At 54.8% G+C, this 16505-nt stretch overlaps 2 protein-coding genes across 4 annotated transcripts in view; one reads left to right on the forward strand and one right to left on the reverse strand.

The window, feature by feature from the left end:
* Window positions 1–16505, reverse strand: part of RPL38 (ribosomal protein L38) — a 548453-nt gene that overhangs the window by 293769 nt on the left and 238179 nt on the right. The gene's annotated exons all lie outside the window — the stretch shown is intronic.
* Window positions 16123–16505, forward strand: part of SLC39A11 (solute carrier family 39 member 11) — a 213338-nt gene continuing 212955 nt past the window's right edge. For both annotated transcript variants that reach the window (XM_014601992.3, XM_014601993.3), the window contains exon 1: window positions 16123–16200. The gene's annotated coding sequence lies outside the window, so the exon portion shown is untranslated. The remainder of the gene's footprint in view (window positions 16201–16505) is intronic.

Below are 16505 nucleotides of genomic sequence, written 5' to 3' on the forward strand. Positions count from 1 at the left end.
CTGAAGACCCCAGAGAGAGAGGAGATAATACAGATTAATTTGGCCCCAGAGAGAGAGGGGGTGACACAGCCTCATCTGCCCCAAAGACCCCAGAGAGGAAGGGGTGACAGTCTCATCTGGGCTTTGGGGTCCAGCCCTGAAGACCATGGAGAGAAAGGAGATAATACAGACTCATCTGGCCCCAACAACCCCAGAGATGAAGGGGGTGACACAGCCTCATTTGGCTCCAAAGACCCTGGAGAGGAAAGGGTGACACAGCCTCATCTGGTCTTTGGGGTCTAGCCCCAAAGACCCCAGAGAAGCAGGGTTGTATCTCCCTCTCTTCCTCCTAGCCCCCCTGTGCTTTGGATGCCCCCCGGAGAGCTGAGGGGAGCCCCTAGCCGTGGCACGGCTTTTCCTGCAGCCCCGCAGGCTCCAGCGAGGCGTCTCGGAGAGAAAAAGGCCAACTCCATCCAAACCCTTCCTGCAAGGTGGGCAAGGGGCCGGACTGGCTCCTTTGAGGTATTCAGACCCCTTGCACATCTTGGCTTGGAAGTCAGATGCTTCAAGAGCTTTGCAGAGGGGGTCTTGCCACCCAGGAGCCCCGCTCTAATGGCTGTTGCTAGAATTGGCTTCCTTGCCAGTTCCAGCTCTTTGGGGGTGCTCCCTGCACCTCTGCTTGAGCACCCCTCTGCCCCTGGATGAGCACTGGGGGCTCTCATCTTCCTGGGGAGAGACGGGAGGCAGCGGAGCATTTGCAAAGAGCCCTGGCATGGAGGGCACAGTGTGCTCAGTAGCCTCTGGCAGCCCGTCTTTGAGCAGGGAGGGGGGTGGGAAGACCAAAAAGCAGGGTTTAGGGGAGATAACCTCTGCTCTAGCTTGTTTGAGATCTCGCAGGCAATTAAATACCAGCTCCCCCACCTCCCTCCATCACTTATCGGAGAGACAATAGCATGCAGGAAATTAAGAGCAGGTTGGAACAAAGAGCCCCAGGCCTGTGCTCCTGATCAACGTGAGCAGGGGCTGGTCTGTCCCATCTGCCATTAGAAATGTGCTTGCTGGGGTAGATCTGGGGGCACCGGGTCCCCAGGACTGGCAGGAAAATCAGTAGCAGCCTCATAAATCTGAAAGGGGCGGCGGTGGGGGGGTGGGGCATGGAAAAAAGGTTTTGTCTGAAATAAATGGCACAAAAATCAATAACAAATCAAGGTGTGTGGGTGGCAGGGGGCAGCTGTCCCCATGGGGCATTAAGAGCCTGCATGATGGGCACAAACCTAGCTCCGGTGCAGACCGAGCCCCCGTGGGAAAGGCAGAGCTGAGCACTGATCCTTCAGGCCATGCAAAGGAGCAACGGGAGTAGGCAGGTGCTGTGTGGGGTAGGTGGAAGGGAGGTGCCCAGTGAGGGGGCACCCTGCCACAGCAGGCATGTCGAGGGGGGGGGTAGCATACAGGGCCCAGCGCTTTGTTGGGCTCGGAGACCATGGCTGTGTGAAACGAAGGCTTTGGCTCTTCTGCAGCCCTGGAGCAGCTGGAAATGAGTGCAAGTGTGACTGCTGAGGCCATGCCGAGCTGAGGTCCCCCTCGATGCTTGCTGCTTTTGCCCCTTGGGAATGCTACCCCAGGGTGGAGCTGGGAGCCAGACCCTGGCAGAGGGGATGGCCGAGTGCTGGGCCTCACTGCCATAGGTCTGGGGAACTTCTCTGCCCCTCCATCTGCTAGCCCAAAAGGAGGATCCTAAAGCCTAGCCAGCCTCCAGGGCATGGAGAGGCTCTCTCCAGTGCTCCAACCACTTCGGCAGGTGCCAGAGCCGTGCCAACCACAAATGTTAGGTGTGTTTTTTGCAGGAAACTTTGCCATTTCTCTCTCCACCCTCCAGCAGCTCTGGGCAGCAAATAACCAGCCCGCCGGCAAGCTACTACTGGAACTGCCCGCTGCTTGGCTAGCAGCAAGGAAAGGGCTCCAAAAGCAAATGAGGTAGCCACGTCTGACCCCCATGCAGTGATCTTCTGTGTCACTGAGGTTCAGGGTTGGATCCTAACCTAATGCAGGGCATGATTGTTAGTCGACGTGGTTCCTGCTGCAGCGTAGAAGGCATGTGAGCTTCGACAAGAAAAGCAAAGATGCTCTTGAAGCAAAAAAGACCCATCCCGTTCCTATGCACACCCCACGGCTGTGAAACCAGTGGGAAAGAAACGTGGAGAAGACAGTTTGTGGCTTCTGCGTGGAGCGTTTTGTTAAGAGTCTCTTGGAAAAGCAAGGACGTGTGACCTGTGCCCCGTCCATGCTCCAGGAAGGAGGCTGGGGGATGTGGTGCACGCACGTCTGGTGCCCCAGTGCAGAGCGTGCGGTGTCTTCATGCCTTCTCCCGGCTACCTGGAGGAGAAGGCATCTGAACCCATGTCCCGGGGACTCGTGGAAGGAGGCTGCAGATGGCCTCCAAGCTGGTTAGGAGCAGAACGGCTCGTTCTTCTTGCCGTCTCCTTGCTGCTTGGAGTACAGACCGCTCTGCCACGGGGGAGGCAAGCAGCCAGATCCAAATGCTTATGGAGGGACCATTGCAGCGGCACAGTCTGTGGAAACCTTCCTTCCACCTGCCCATTTAAAAGTCGGTCTGGAGAGTCACCTAACCGCTGCTCTTTACCATCATCTTCACCCCTTGGTGATGGAGATGGGTCCAAAGAAAAATCCTAGAGGCATTGAATGGTTCATAGCTGGGCGTTTCACCCCCAGTTTCCCTTGGCATCAGCATGCGTGCCCCTGGGACAGACCGGATCTGACCCTCGCAGCTGGTTCTGGGCCAGACCTTCAGCACGCTCCTCCTCCTCCTCCAACCCCATCCTCCTGGGTCAGGGGTCCTGGCTTGCTCTTTCCTGCATTAGGGTAGCCACCTAGGTAGGACCCCTGTGGATTGAAGCTCTCTCAGCCGCTCCCCCTCCAGCCAGAGCTGTGTAAATCCTCCACCTCTGCCGCTGCTCGCTGCTTGCCCTGTCCCGAGCATTTCATCCGAGCAGGGACAGTCCTCAGACCTAGCCGTGGCATTGCCATTAGCACCGATGTGCTTCTGCCATTTCAAACACTGCACGGTCCCATCCCTGCTCTTGGTGCTGAAGTCGTAGGTCTCTCACCCGCCTCCCCCCCAAAGTGTCGTCCCAGCCCACGGGGCACCTGGAAGGGCTCTTGGATCTCAGCCCCTTTGGGATTTTCTTCTGGCGCCGGGTCAGGCTGATGCAAGAAGTCTGGGAGCCCGGGGAGGAGGATCGGTGCGGAGGCTGTACAAGACTACGGCTGAGCGGGGTGGAGCAGTGCGGGGGTCTCTTAGAGAAGTGCTGAGAGATATTGTCTGTGTTAACGAGGCATAATTAAAAGAGATCCTGGGAGCAGAGACTTGCTAGGCCTCGGGGGACTGGCTGCATGGCCACCCCTGCCCGAGGAAGGAAACCAAGGCCGCGTGGCATGGGTGTACGTGCCCCTTGCATGTGGCAGCACTGACCTGGGTTCGGTGCATCTGCCTTGGTGGCTGGCACTGGTTTAACAAGATCTATCTCAGCCACCGCTTTCCAGGCCCACGCCAGGGGCTGATCGGCAGCGCGGCGAGGGGACGAGTTGTTCCAGACACCTTGTTCCCAGCCTGTTCTGGTTCCTCCCAATCTGATTAGGCTGTTTCAGGGAAGGATGGGAGTCCCCCGCTCTACGCCCCTGTCCTGGAGGAGCAACCTAATGGCTCGGGCAGGGGCGGTGCAGACTGTGATGAACGTGTCACTTCATCTCTCATGGGCACCCGGTGCCTGGGCTGCCCTTTCTGTCTCTCGGCTCGCCTTCTCCTCTCCTCTCCATCCCTGGCTAATAGACGGACCCGCTCCGGCTCTCACTGCTGACTGAAGCTACTTCGAATGGCATCCCCCTATTTCAGTTCAATTTTACAAATAATTGTGTTTGCCAGGCAGGAGGCTTGCAGGGCTGTAGCAAGTCAATTATGCTGTTGACTGGGATGGAGAAAGCTTTGCAGTTGCTCGTTAGTTTAATAAACAGGTCTGGATCATCGCAGGGCCATGCCAACATGACCGAAGCCGGCGTATTACAGAGCCCACAACCCGAGAGCTCCTAATTGGAGCTTGCCTCCATTTTGCAAAGGGCCTCGACTCATTCTGCCCTGCCGCTGCTTTCCCCGAACTGGCGTGGGATAGGCACAGTCGAGCAGCCAGCTGCTGTGGCATTGGCACTGCGTGTTTCTTTTGGGGGGGTTTCCTCCTTCGTGGGCGCATCTACACGAGATGCTTTGAGGGTGCATTAGGGCACGCGTCTACACATGGGCACCTTTAATGTGCTTTAAAAATGGTGACTTTGAGGCTAATTGCACCTACATTTCCAAGGGCAGGTGTCAAATTTAAGTGCAAATAGTTAAAGCACATTAATGCACGTGTAGGTTTGTTAAAGTGCATTAACGCTGTGTGTATGGATTGATCTGGGATTAACTTTAATCCCAGGTCTATCCATACACAGTGTTAATGCACTTTAATGCCTGCACATGTAGACGCCTGCCTAAACCCACTTAATGAGCATGAAGCTAATGCACATTAATTTAAGAGTGCTCAAATGCCCGTGTAGACACGCCCTGTATATACGTAGCATTGTTGGGGGTGGGGTATCCCACACTCCTTTGCATGGCTGCTAGGCTCTGTGCAATGTGCCGTGGGAACAATCCCACGTGTTGGGGCACCTGGGGTAGACGGCTGGAAATTGCCACTTTTCGTATCCTGCAGTCAAACCCCGAATAGCCCACGGTTCCTCCCTCTCCGCCCCCTGCACGCTGCCGCAACCTATTCAAGCTGGCAGAGCCCGACCGAAGGGAGCTCGGTGGCCTTCTGCTGAACGCCTGCTCCCAGCAGGATGAGTCCTTCGGACTCGGTTCCCAGTCCCCGCCGTGCTGGAGGAGGTGGGTTGCAAGCGGCGGCTGCGGTGGAGAAAGCTGTCCAGCAATAGCCCCATGCTGCTGGTGTCCACCAGCTGCCTTGATGGCCCTCTGCAGTGGCTGCCCTCCAGGTTTCCAGGCTAATTTGGTTCAAGGGATGCTCACACGGTGGAGGGAAGAGCTGCTGGCTTCTAAGAGCGTAAGAGATGCCACGGGTGCTAAGAAAGCAGGATCTGTCCAGCCTGATCCATTCCTTGCTCCTCTTCCCTTGCATCTTCCACTCTTCATAGGCCTGGGAAGTCGCGATTCAGCACTTGCACTCCTCTGCTCAGGCTCAGCCCGATCACCACATTTGGGATCAGGAAGGACTTTCACCCCACGGGCAGATCGGCATGGACTTTCGGGGGCAGGAGGGGAGGGTTGCTTCCATGCACAGCTTCTTGCTTGGAGCTCTCAAGTGCATTTTAACAGTCGTTGCGGTGGTAGGACACCGCCAGCCCTCGTCTTTCTGCTTTATCTGCAGCAGGTCTGGGGGCTCTGGCATTTTGGGGCAATGGGCCTTGCGGTTGTGCGACAGACAGGGCTGTTGTGTAGTGTCAGGAACAGGTCAGGCAATGGGATGGTTTGGATGGGGATGGCTCTGTCTTGAGCAGTGACCTCTGCAAGGCCCCGCCAGCCGGGCTCTTCTCTGACTCTGAGGTCCAGTGCATTTCTCTGGGTCCCTAGAAGATGGTCAGCTGTCTCTGCACTGTCCTCCCAGCCCCGCTCCCTGCTGCATGGCTACTTCTGGAGGATGCCGCGATCTGTGCATCTCCTGTGAGCTGGGTTCACCGGGCTTGCGGCCCCAGCCTGTGATACCGGCTTCTCCCTCCTTCCTCCAAGCTGTTGCTACCGCCCTTGGGAGCCGTGCTGAGGAAGCCTCGTCAGCTAGCTCATTCAACCTGTCACCCCACAGCCATCCCCTGCTTGCAGCCCCTTTGCTCGGAGCGAGCGGAGCAAGGAGCTGTCTCCTCCCCGTGCTGGCTGCCAGCCCTGCTCACCCCCGGGCGTGATGGGGAGGCTGGCCGAGCTCCTCGCGCAAGCACGTGAGCGATTGCTGCCATCTGCGGGGAATGTAAACAGCGCTTGGAGACTGAGCTCCCCATCCTTCTCCCCGGGGGCCTGAGCGTGGGCACAGGGCACTGGGAGCAGAGGCATCTCCAGGTGAAGGTGGTGCGGCAGCCATGCAAAGGTGTGTGGGATACCACCACCGTGCACGTGGCAGCCTTGCTCCCTTCCTGGCTGCAGATAGGCAGGACTGGAGCCATGTGCAGATGTTCACTGTGTACAGATGTTCGCAGCTCCTCCGAGAAGGTCCATCCCAGCCCCTCGTGGCTCAAGCCAGCCTCCAGTGCTGTGTCCAGGGCCTTCTCCATGGGGCACTGGGACGTGCCAGCTGGTGGGGTTCAGAAAGCATTTGGAAAAAAAAGCCGGGCAGGCATGGGCACTTTTCTCCTCTTGCTCCATGAATGCAGCGCTGTGCAGGATGCAAGAGCCTGCTTCGCTGCAGGGCCTGGCACCGCGCCTGGCTCCCTATCTCCTGGGGCACTCCTCTCTGCCGCTCACTCGTGTCTCTGATTCCTCCCGACACCTCTGTTGATATTGCCGTGAGATTAGTGGGCTGCACTCGGCGTGCTGGGGCTGGGGCAGTGTGAAAGAGGCTGTGTCAATTAGCCATATGTCTTCGAGAGGGAATAGCTGCTGTAATGAACCACATGCAGCTAAGGACTGAAATCGCTCCCCTCTTTGCTGGTCGCCCATCCCCTTTTGCAGTCTTGGTGGCTTTCTTCCCTTGCCAGGCTCCTTGTTACCCTAGAGCAGCCTGGTCTGGATTCTTCCCTAGGATGACCCCTGACTCCAGCCCCTTGGCCCCTGCTAAAGGAGCCCTGAGGTGCCCAATAAGTTTCCAAATAGCCAGGGCCTGGGCAAAGGGGAGCTTGGCATTGCTCCCAGGGACACTTCCAATTGCTTTGCAGTCCCTTTGCATGCGTTGTGCCGACGCCACGTCCCTGCTCCACCCTCCCTTTCTGCCAGGGGTAATGCAGAGCTGTCCAAAGCTCATGGCCCAGCTGCAGCTCCGTGCCCTGGGCACGCTGGATGCCTGGCACGCTGCCGCCCTGGTCCCCTGTGTGGGCACCGTGGCCACCTACACCCAGAGCTCCCTGCTTTGCTGGCAGGCCAGCGCTCATTGCCTGTCACTTCGCTGTCACGAATCGGCTGTCACTTAGCCCAGATGCACGGCATTGATTGCTAGTTATCTGGCCATTAACAGGAAAGGAGCATCCAGGCTTTGTGGAGGACTTTGGCCTCCAGAGGCAGTGGCTGGAGCTTGCTTTGAGGATGGGCTCAGGCTTTGCAGCTGCCAGCATCCCTGTAAGCAAACCTGCTATCGTGGAGCTGGCCTGCCCCTGGCCTTTTTCAAAGCCTTGTGGCCCCCGCAGAGGAGTTGGCACACAGCTGTGAGGTGCAATAAGTGAAGCCAGGAACAGGAGCCTTCCCTCCTAGGACCCAGTCCTGTGCTCCCATGGCAAGACCATGTCCTGGGGCCTGACTGGTTCTTACTGGGAAATCTTCTGCAGCCCTGAGAGGTTCAGGCAGTTGGGAGAGAGTCAGCAGCAATAGTTAGAGGTGTGCCAAGTGCTTTATCCATCCACCAGCAATGAAAGGTTATAGGGCGCTGGTGAGTGGCGCTGGGAATCACGGACAATGAGGGCTCGAAGGGATGTCAGGAGGTCACATCTAGTCCAACCTCCTGCTCTAGTCCAACCTCAACTACATCATCCCAGACAAGGCTTTGTCTACCTGGGTCTTCAAATCTCCAAGGATGGAGACGCCACCACCCTCCTCGTGACAAAGTTTTCCTAACTAAGGAGGTTAGATAAGCATCTAGCTGGGGTCATCTGAACCCAGCACTCTTTCCTGCCTATGCAGGGGGTCGGACTCGATGATCTATTGAGGTCCCCTCTGACCCTAACATCTATGAATCTATGAATCTATAATATCCAACCTCAACTTCCCTTGCTGCAGCTTGAGCCCATTGCTCCTTGTCCTGTCGTCTGCCCCCACTGAGACCAGCCCAGCTCCATCCTCTTTGCAGCCTCCCTGCAGGGAGGTGAAGGCTGCTATTCAATCCCCCTCGGTCTTCTCTCCTGCAGATTAAATCAGCCCATTTCCCTCAGCCTCTCCTCATCAGTCCTGTCCCCCAGCCCCCGATTCATTTTCATTGCCCTCCGCTGGACTCTCTCCAATGTGTCCACATCTTTTTTGTAGTGGGGGGCGCACAGCTGGACACAGGACTCCAGATGTGGTCTCCCCAGTGCTGAATAGAGGGGAATAATCACTTCCCTTGCCCTACTGGCAACACACCTACCAATGCAGCCCCATATGCCATTAGCCTTCTTGGCAACACGGGTACACTGCTGGCTCCTATTCAACTTATTGTCCTCTGTCCCCCCAGGTCCTTTTCTGCAGAGCTGCTGCCCAGCCCGCCACCCCCAGCCTGCACCGGTGCAGGGGATTGCTCCCTCCTAAGCGCAGGACTTTGCACTTGTCCTTGTTGAACCTCATGAGATTTCTTTTGGTCCAGTCCTCCAATTTGTTGAGGTCTAAATCCTAGCCCTACCCTCCAACATATCTACTACTTCCCTCAGCTTGGTGTCATCTGCAGACGTGCTGAGGGTGCGCTCTGTGCCATCCTCCAGGGCGCTGATGGAGATATTGAACAAAAACAGCTCCAGGACCGACCCCTGGGGCCCTCCACTTGATACCAGCTGCCAACCAGACATCAAGCCATTGATTACTACCCTTTGAACCTGATGATCCAGCCAGTTTTCTATCCACCTTACAGCCCATTCATCCAGCCTGTGCTTCCTTAGCTTGCCTGCAAGGATGCTGTGGGAGACGGTACCAAAAGCCTTGCTAAAGTCAAGGTATATCACCTCCACTGCTCTCCCCACATCCACAGGTTCGGTCATCTCATCACAGAAGTCAATCAGGTTGGTCAGGCATGACTTGCCCCTGGTGAATCCTTACTGACTGTTTCTAATCTTTTTCTCCAAGTGCTTAGACATGGATTCCTTGAGGATCTGCTCCATGATTTTTCCAGGGACCGAGGTGAGGCTGACTGGTCTGGATCCTCCTTTTTCTTTCTTAAATATGGGCACTAGATTTGCCCTTTTCCAACCATCCAGGACCTTCCTTGATCTCCATGAGTTTTCAGAGATGATGGCCAGCGTCTCTGCAATCACATCAGCCAACTCCCTCAGCACCCTCGGGTGCATCCCATCCGGCCCCATGGACTTGTACACATCCAGCTTTTCTAAATGGGCCCCAGCCTGTTCTTTCACCATTGTTGGCGGGTCATCTCCTCCCCAAACTATGCTACCCGGGGCAGTCGTCTGGGAGCTGACCTTGCTTGTGAAGACTGAGGCAAAAAAGGCATTGAGCATTTCAGCCTTTTCTGCATCCTCTGTTACAAGGTTGCCTCCCCACTCAGTAAGGGACCCAACACTTTCCCTGATCCTCTTCTTGCTCCCGACATACTTGTAGAAACCCTTCTTGTTCCCCTTCATGTCCCTTGCTCCGAGCTGAGCCCTCCTCCTTGTGCTCCCTCCAGGTCCCCCACTCCTCCCAGGGCTTCGGTCTCCATCCCTCGACCAACCTAGTTTAAAGCCCTCCTCGCTAGGTAAGCGAGCCTGTCTGCAAAGATGCTCTTCCCTCTCTTCGCCAGGTGGATCCCATCTCTTCCCAGCAACCCTTCTCCTTGGAACAACATCCCATGGTCGAGGAAGCCGAATCCCACCTCCACAGCACCAGCTCGGCAGTGAGCGGTCCTGCCTGGACGGACCCCTCCAGGTGCAAGCAGAGGAAGAGCTGGCAGTGGTTCTGGCATTGCAACGTCCTCCAGCCATTTCTCTGGGTCTCTTAATCCGCTGCCTCTCTCACGCTGCCCCTCGCGCAAGCAGACCTTCCCTAGCAAACTCACCTGTTTGCTGCTCCTTGGCCCCGAAACATTCCCCTTTCCCCGCTGCCTCTCACCAAGCTTGCAGTGAAGGAAGGTGGGAGTTTCCAAGCAAACTCCCTCATGCACTCCTCCTGGGTCGGGACTGCAGTTAAGCAAGGGGCTTCAGTACTGGTCTCCCTGCTGCATTTTATGCATGTAGTCTAGCTACTTATACGTAGGTTAGCTGCTCTGAATTGAAAGAAAGAGCTTACCTTAAAGTCTCCCCTTCAAAGCGGCGGGCAGTGAACTGACTTGCAAACTGCTTGCCCTGTTTGCTCCCTCCCTGGTCGCTTGGGGAGTCTCCTTTTAGACACTGCTGGGTCTGGACTGGCCCCGTCCCCTTGTCAGGGCTTTTATCAGACACAGGCAGTAATCACCGAGCTTGTGCTGCTTGTGGCACACGCCTAAGCCACACACATCCCACCAAACAAACACTCAGCAAGCCAAACACATGGGCAGCACTGGCTGCCTTACCTTCCCAGCGCAGGATCTGGTGCCTGGTGCCAGGCTCCTCTTCCCCGTCCTTCTCTTGCCCCAAGTGAGCTGCTTGCAAACTGTTTGCTGTGCCTGTTCCCTCACTCCTGGGTTGCTCAAGAGAGACGTGTGCCTCTGCTGCAATAGGGAAAGGCAGAGCCAGGTGACTCAGGCCGCATCCCCGCCCCGCACCATGTGCTGGGGTTATTGGATAAAGCAGGTGGGCGGAGGTGAGGTGCACGCCAACCTGCTGGAGACTGTGACGGGATGGGGATGGGTGCAAGGTTTGCCCCTGGCCTCTCCTCCGATGCCCACGGTCCTCCTCTGTCCAGCCCTTTCCTCTCCCAGCTGGTCCCACTCTCCACATCTGGCTTGTTAGAGCAGCTAATGAAGGATGCAGGCAATAAAGTGGGGAAAATCGATTCCATCCTAAATCAGGGAGGTTTTAAATGGGCCTGACCTTTCCCGAGTGCGGTGGAAATGAACACTTTAATAAATGAGGATGAGGGTGCCAGAGGCAGCGTTCAGCCTTCCCGCTTGCCAGGGCTGGAGGCTGGCGTGAGAGGAGGGGTTGGGCAGCACTCGGGGCATTGGTGTTGGACACGATGTGTGCATTACCCGTGATGTCCCCCCACCCCCGGCCTGGAGCTGTGCGGGGGCAGAGAGAAACCAGCTCAAGCTGAGATCCCAGAATCACAATGAAAGGGGCCTGGCCAGATGTGGGGATGCGGCATTGTGCCCTCTTGCAAAGGCAGAGTGCAAGGAGGGGGTCAGAGACCCCCGGGGTAGCTGAGCTCCCCCTTGCCCAGCTCCATCAGCAGCTGGAGTCTCTCTAGCTCTCCTAGCAGAGACGCTGCTGGGGTCGAACTTGGGCTGGGGGCCACGGCAGGCTCAGGACAGGGACATATGAGCCTCCATTTGCTCTTTGCAGAGCGCACAGCTGGCTGGCACTCCCCCTCGGGGCCTCGTTAGCCATGCAATTAACAGCTTCATCCATTAGCAGGAGAGAGAACTCGCCCTGGCAGCTGGGGCTGGGCTCTGCATCATGCCTCCAGTGTCCTGCATGGTGGGAAAAGCTCCTCTGGTGCCCGGGGCCGGCCGTGCCGTGCCGTGCCGTGATGCAGTTGGGTCCCCGCGGCGCAGCACTGAGAGGGGCAGACCCATCCGGCAGTGCCTGTCTGGCTGGAGACTCCCGACAGCCACGCTCCAGTCCCTGGCAAACATGTGCCGTGCTCAGTTGTGGGTCCTGTGGCCTGTGGGGACCCCTAGCTCAGCCAGGCAGACCGAGGCTGGCAGGGGGCTGGGCTCCACCATGCTGGTGTCGTGCCGGCTGGCTCACCCCGACAGACTGGGGAGTGAAGCACAGAGCAGGAGGGGGTGGGCTGGGTTGGCCTTGCCCCCATGGTCACCCACCCGGTCCTTCTCCATCCGCTCTCACACCAGCCAGGTGCCGTGACTCTCTGCTTTCCTCCTCCTCGCTGCCAGGCTGCTGCTGGCTCCTGGGCAGGAGGTTACTGGGGAGCGTCCATGCAGGTGATGCTGTTCTCCAAGGGGGGAAGACACCCGGGGCAGAGGTACTGGTAGGAGGGTGCTCGGTGCTGGGTTGTGCTGTACACTCATGTACAGCCTTAGGTCCGACTGGCCCAGTTGGGTCAGATGGGTCTGGGTCAAGGAGCCTTGCAGGACCAGCCCTTTTACTTTCTTTCTCCTCCCCTCTGCAAGGGGCATCTCTCCAGGGGCGAGATTTTGGGGCACAGCTTTCCAGACAAGGGGAACTCCCCATCCCTTATCCTCCCATGCAGCGCACCTTGGTCCATGTCCCGTGTCCCGTGAGTGCTGGATGCACTGTTCAGTGTCCAGCAGGCAAGCGGCACGGGGCTGGGTACACAGGTGTGATTTAGCACCGGGCGTCTCTGTAGAGACATTGTTCATCCCAAGGTGCCTGGCTGAGGCTGACGGCGAGCTGTTGATGGGACATTGGATGAGGCATTTGGGGAAAGACTTGGTCCTTTGCAAACTGCTTGCGGTTTTGCAGGCAGGCAGGAGCATGGAGCAGATGCAGTATTGCCAACTCTCATGATTTTTGGCGTTGTTCTTAAAGTCAGCGCTTGGGGAATGTGAAAAACATAGCTCTTTCTATATATATATATGTGTGTGTGTGTATATATATATATAAAAGTGTGTCTTGCCAAAGCTAGTCGCTTCTCCTTCTTGTGTTTTCTTTCCCGGGTCTTGGCTTCCTGCCTGGGGTTTTATCCAGCTGCGGTCACAGCAGCAAAACTCCTCTGCCCTCCAGCCATCGCAGCGCGCCCAGAAGGATTTCTCCCTCCCTCCGCTCCATGCACGTGTGGGCTCTTTGCACACAAACAGGCCGTGCTTCAGAGCTGGGGGCAGCCTTGTGCAAACGGCCTGGCCGCCAGGCAGCCCTCTGTGGGGCTTGTGTAGGGAGAGATCACCGGGCCAAAACTTAGAGACCCCCTCAGAGCAAAATCAGGCTGCTGAGTGCTGAGATCTTGGGAAACCTGGACTGAACGGTGCGTGCCGAGCGCTCAGAAACCCGGGTGATGAGTGGAGCCCTAGAAATACGGGGTTTAGCAGCTCTGATGATAACTCGCTGCACCCAGGCAGAGGACTTCAGTGTAAATAGTCCGAGTCGACTCTTTGGGGACTCTAGTCTTTGCCCCGGCGCCGAGCACATGGTGGGAACTAAACTAATACATAAGAGGTTGTTACCGCAGAGGGGGGCCGCGGTAGTGCAAAAGGACTGGAAGGGGCAGCATCCTTCGGAGCAGTTTGCTTGTCGCTGGGGGAGAAAACTATACGGAAATAATATCCTTATCCATCAGCGCTCTGCTTGTACATGTGCTACAAATCCCCGGCCAGGGAAGAGGAATTTCTTCACCTCCCTGACGCCGGGTGCGAGGTCCTCCTGATTCCTGGAAGTCTGGCACCTGGAGATCCCAGCCCCCTCCTTCACATCTGGAGTCCTGTGTCCAGCTGTGCGCCCTCCACTGCAGAAAGGATGTGGTCACATTGGAGAGAGTCCAGTGGAGGGCAAGGAAAATGGTTGGAGGAGCTGGGGGACAGGACTGGTGAGGAGCGGCTGAGGGAAATGGGTTTATTGAGTCTGCAGAAGGGAAGACCGAGGGGGACTGAATAGCAGCCTTCACCTCCCTGCAGGGGGGCTGCAAAGAGGATGGAGCTGGGCTGGTCTCAGTGCGGGCAGATGCCAGGACAAGGAGCAATGGGCTTGAGTTGCAGCAAGGGAAGTTGAGGTTGGAGATTAGGAAAAACTTCTCACTAGGAGGGTGGTGAAGCACAGGAATGGGTTACCCAGAGGTGGTGGCATCTCCATCCTTGGAGGTGTTTAAGACCTGGCTGGGCAAAGCCTTGTCTGGGATGATGGAGCTGGGGCTGGTGCTGCTTGGAGCAGGGGGTTGGACTAGATGGGACCTCCTGAGGCCCCTTCCAGCCCTCATTGTCTGTGATTCCTCCTCTTCATCCCCTGTTCACCTTCCCTTGCCCCTGCTTGGCCCAGAGGATATCCCCCATGAGCAAAAAATTGGGATCTGAGCAAAACTGTTCAGTCGCCCATGGGCCTGTTTGGACCCAGAGCAGTAAGACTAGGCCTGCCCCCTGTTCGAATGTACCCCCCTTGTTTGAATGCCTGAAAATTAAATAATTTTTTTTTTTGCAAAAATCTAGTTGGTTTAATAAAAGATATCACCTCTACTGCGAGTCCTGATTGCTTTCCCCCCTCTCGTTTGGCAGCCTCCTTCCTGCATCCCGCCAACCCCAGGCTGGACTTTGGCCCTTGTCCTGCCGTGCTGCAACACAGCTGCAGAATGGCCCAGCACCATCTCCTGGGAAGATGCAAAGGGTGCCTTTTGCACCCGCTGCCCTTGGCCCCTTGGAGCAGGGCCCAAGCCTGCTGGCTTTGTGCAGCGCCGAGCACCAGTGGGAGCTCAATGCAACCCATGCAAAAGGACTGGAAGGGGCAGTTTATTTGCAGCTGCGGGGAGAAAACTAGATGGAAGAAAATCCCCTTATCCATCAGCATCGCAGGGGGCAGAAGGGCTGGGAGGGGCAATGCCCCCACTGGAGAGCCCAGTGCTGGTTTAGGACATGCAGAGGCCCTAAACTATGTCCAATTTAAGAGTCCCCATACGATAAAAATAATCCACAAAAATGGATTTTCATGAAAATTTAAGATGCATGATTGTTATTTCTGCTGGTCTCCAGGTTGGAGCTGTATTGGTCTAGAGGAAAAAGCAATCGGGGCTCAGAGTAGAAGTGATCTCTTTCATTCGACCAACTAAATATTTGTTAATAAGAATATATATATATATATATTTGCAAAAATGTAGTTGGTCTATATAGATATCTAGATATTTTTATCTATATAGATCTCTAGTTGGTCAAATAAAAGAGATCACCTCTACCATGAGCCCTGATTGCTATTTCTGCACAAATTGAACTCAATAATGAATAATAACTGTGAAGCCATAGATATCTAGATATTTATATAGATGTATATACTAGATATCTATGGGTTCACAGTTATTATTTATATTGAGTTCATCAATTTGTGCAGAAATAGCAATCAGGGCTCATGGTAGAGGTGATCTCTTTTATTCGACCAACTAGATATCGATATAGATAAAGATATCTAGATAGCTATATAGATCTATCTATATCTAGATATATATGAGAGAACATTATGAAAGAATATGAGAGAACATATGAGAGAACTGGACATTTGCATTATAATATGACAAAAACAGACATGTAGATATAGCTATCTATCTAGATATATATAGATAGATCTATATAGCTATCTTGATATCTATATAAGAGAGAGAAAAAACTGGACATTTGCATTGTAATATACCAAAAACAGACATATAGATATGTCTATCTATCTATCTATCTAGATATATATATGTCTGTTTTTGTTATATGCTTGTCATGTATATGTCTGTTTTTTGTCATATTACAATGCAAATGTCCAGTTTTTTCTCTTATATAGATATCGAGATATCTATATAGATCTATCTATATAGATCTATATAGACATATCTATGTCTGTTTTTGTCATATTACAATGCAAATGTCCAGTTTTCTCTCTCTTATCTATCTATCTATCTATCTATCTATCTATCTATCTATCTATCTATCTAGATAGATAGATAGATAGATAGATAGATAGACATATCTATATGTCTGTTTTTGGCATATTACAATGCAAATGTCCAGTTTTTTCTCTCTCTTATATAGATATCAAGAGATCTATACAGATCTATCTAGAGAGATATATCTATATGTCTGTTTTTGTCATATTACAATGCAAATGTCCAGTTTTCTCTATCTATCTATCTATCTATCTATCTATCTATCTATCTATCTATCTATCTATCTATCTATCTATCTATCCAGATAGATAGCTAGATCGATAGCTAGATCTATAATAAATAGATAGATCTATAAGATAGATAGACATATCTATATGTCTGTTTTTGGCATATTACAATGCAAATGTCCAGTTTTCTCTCTCTTACTTAGAGGCCCCAAACGATAGTTTCAGTCTAAACCCGGCTGGGGTTGGGAGAGGGAGCACCCCGCACCGCCCGCCCGCGCCTTTTTTTCCTCGCACGCAGCAACGCGAAACATAAAGACCCACCGATTCCAGCTCTCCGATTGGCTGCGGCGGGGAGAAGGGGCGGGGCGGGGCGACACGTGTCAGCAGAACCCGGAAGTGGCAGCAGCCCCTGGAGCAGGCAGGGCTGCAGCAGCAGCAGTGAGTGGGGGTCTGGGGCAGTGCCCGGGTGCAGGGCCCTGGGCACTGGGGCAGAGCCCCTGGCAGGGAGCCCTCCTGGCTGGGGGGCTGCAGGGGGCTCCTTTCTCCATGCCCTGGCTGTGGGCAGGTGGCAGGATGGGGCCAGGGGGTGTATCCAGCATGCTGCGAGGAAGGGCAGCAAGCAAGTGGCAGGGGTGCAGGGGAGCGGGGTCTGGGTGGCATCCAGCTGGGACAGGCTGTGGTGGGGGTCGCGGGCATGGAGCTGCCATCCGCCTCAAGGACGCCCGGCGTAGGGAGCTGCGCAA

The sequence above is a fragment of the Alligator mississippiensis genome, chromosome 8 (genome assembly GCF_030867095.1).
Source record: "Alligator mississippiensis isolate rAllMis1 chromosome 8, rAllMis1, whole genome shotgun sequence".
Lineage (NCBI taxonomy): Eukaryota > Metazoa > Chordata > Crocodylia > Alligatoridae > Alligator > Alligator mississippiensis.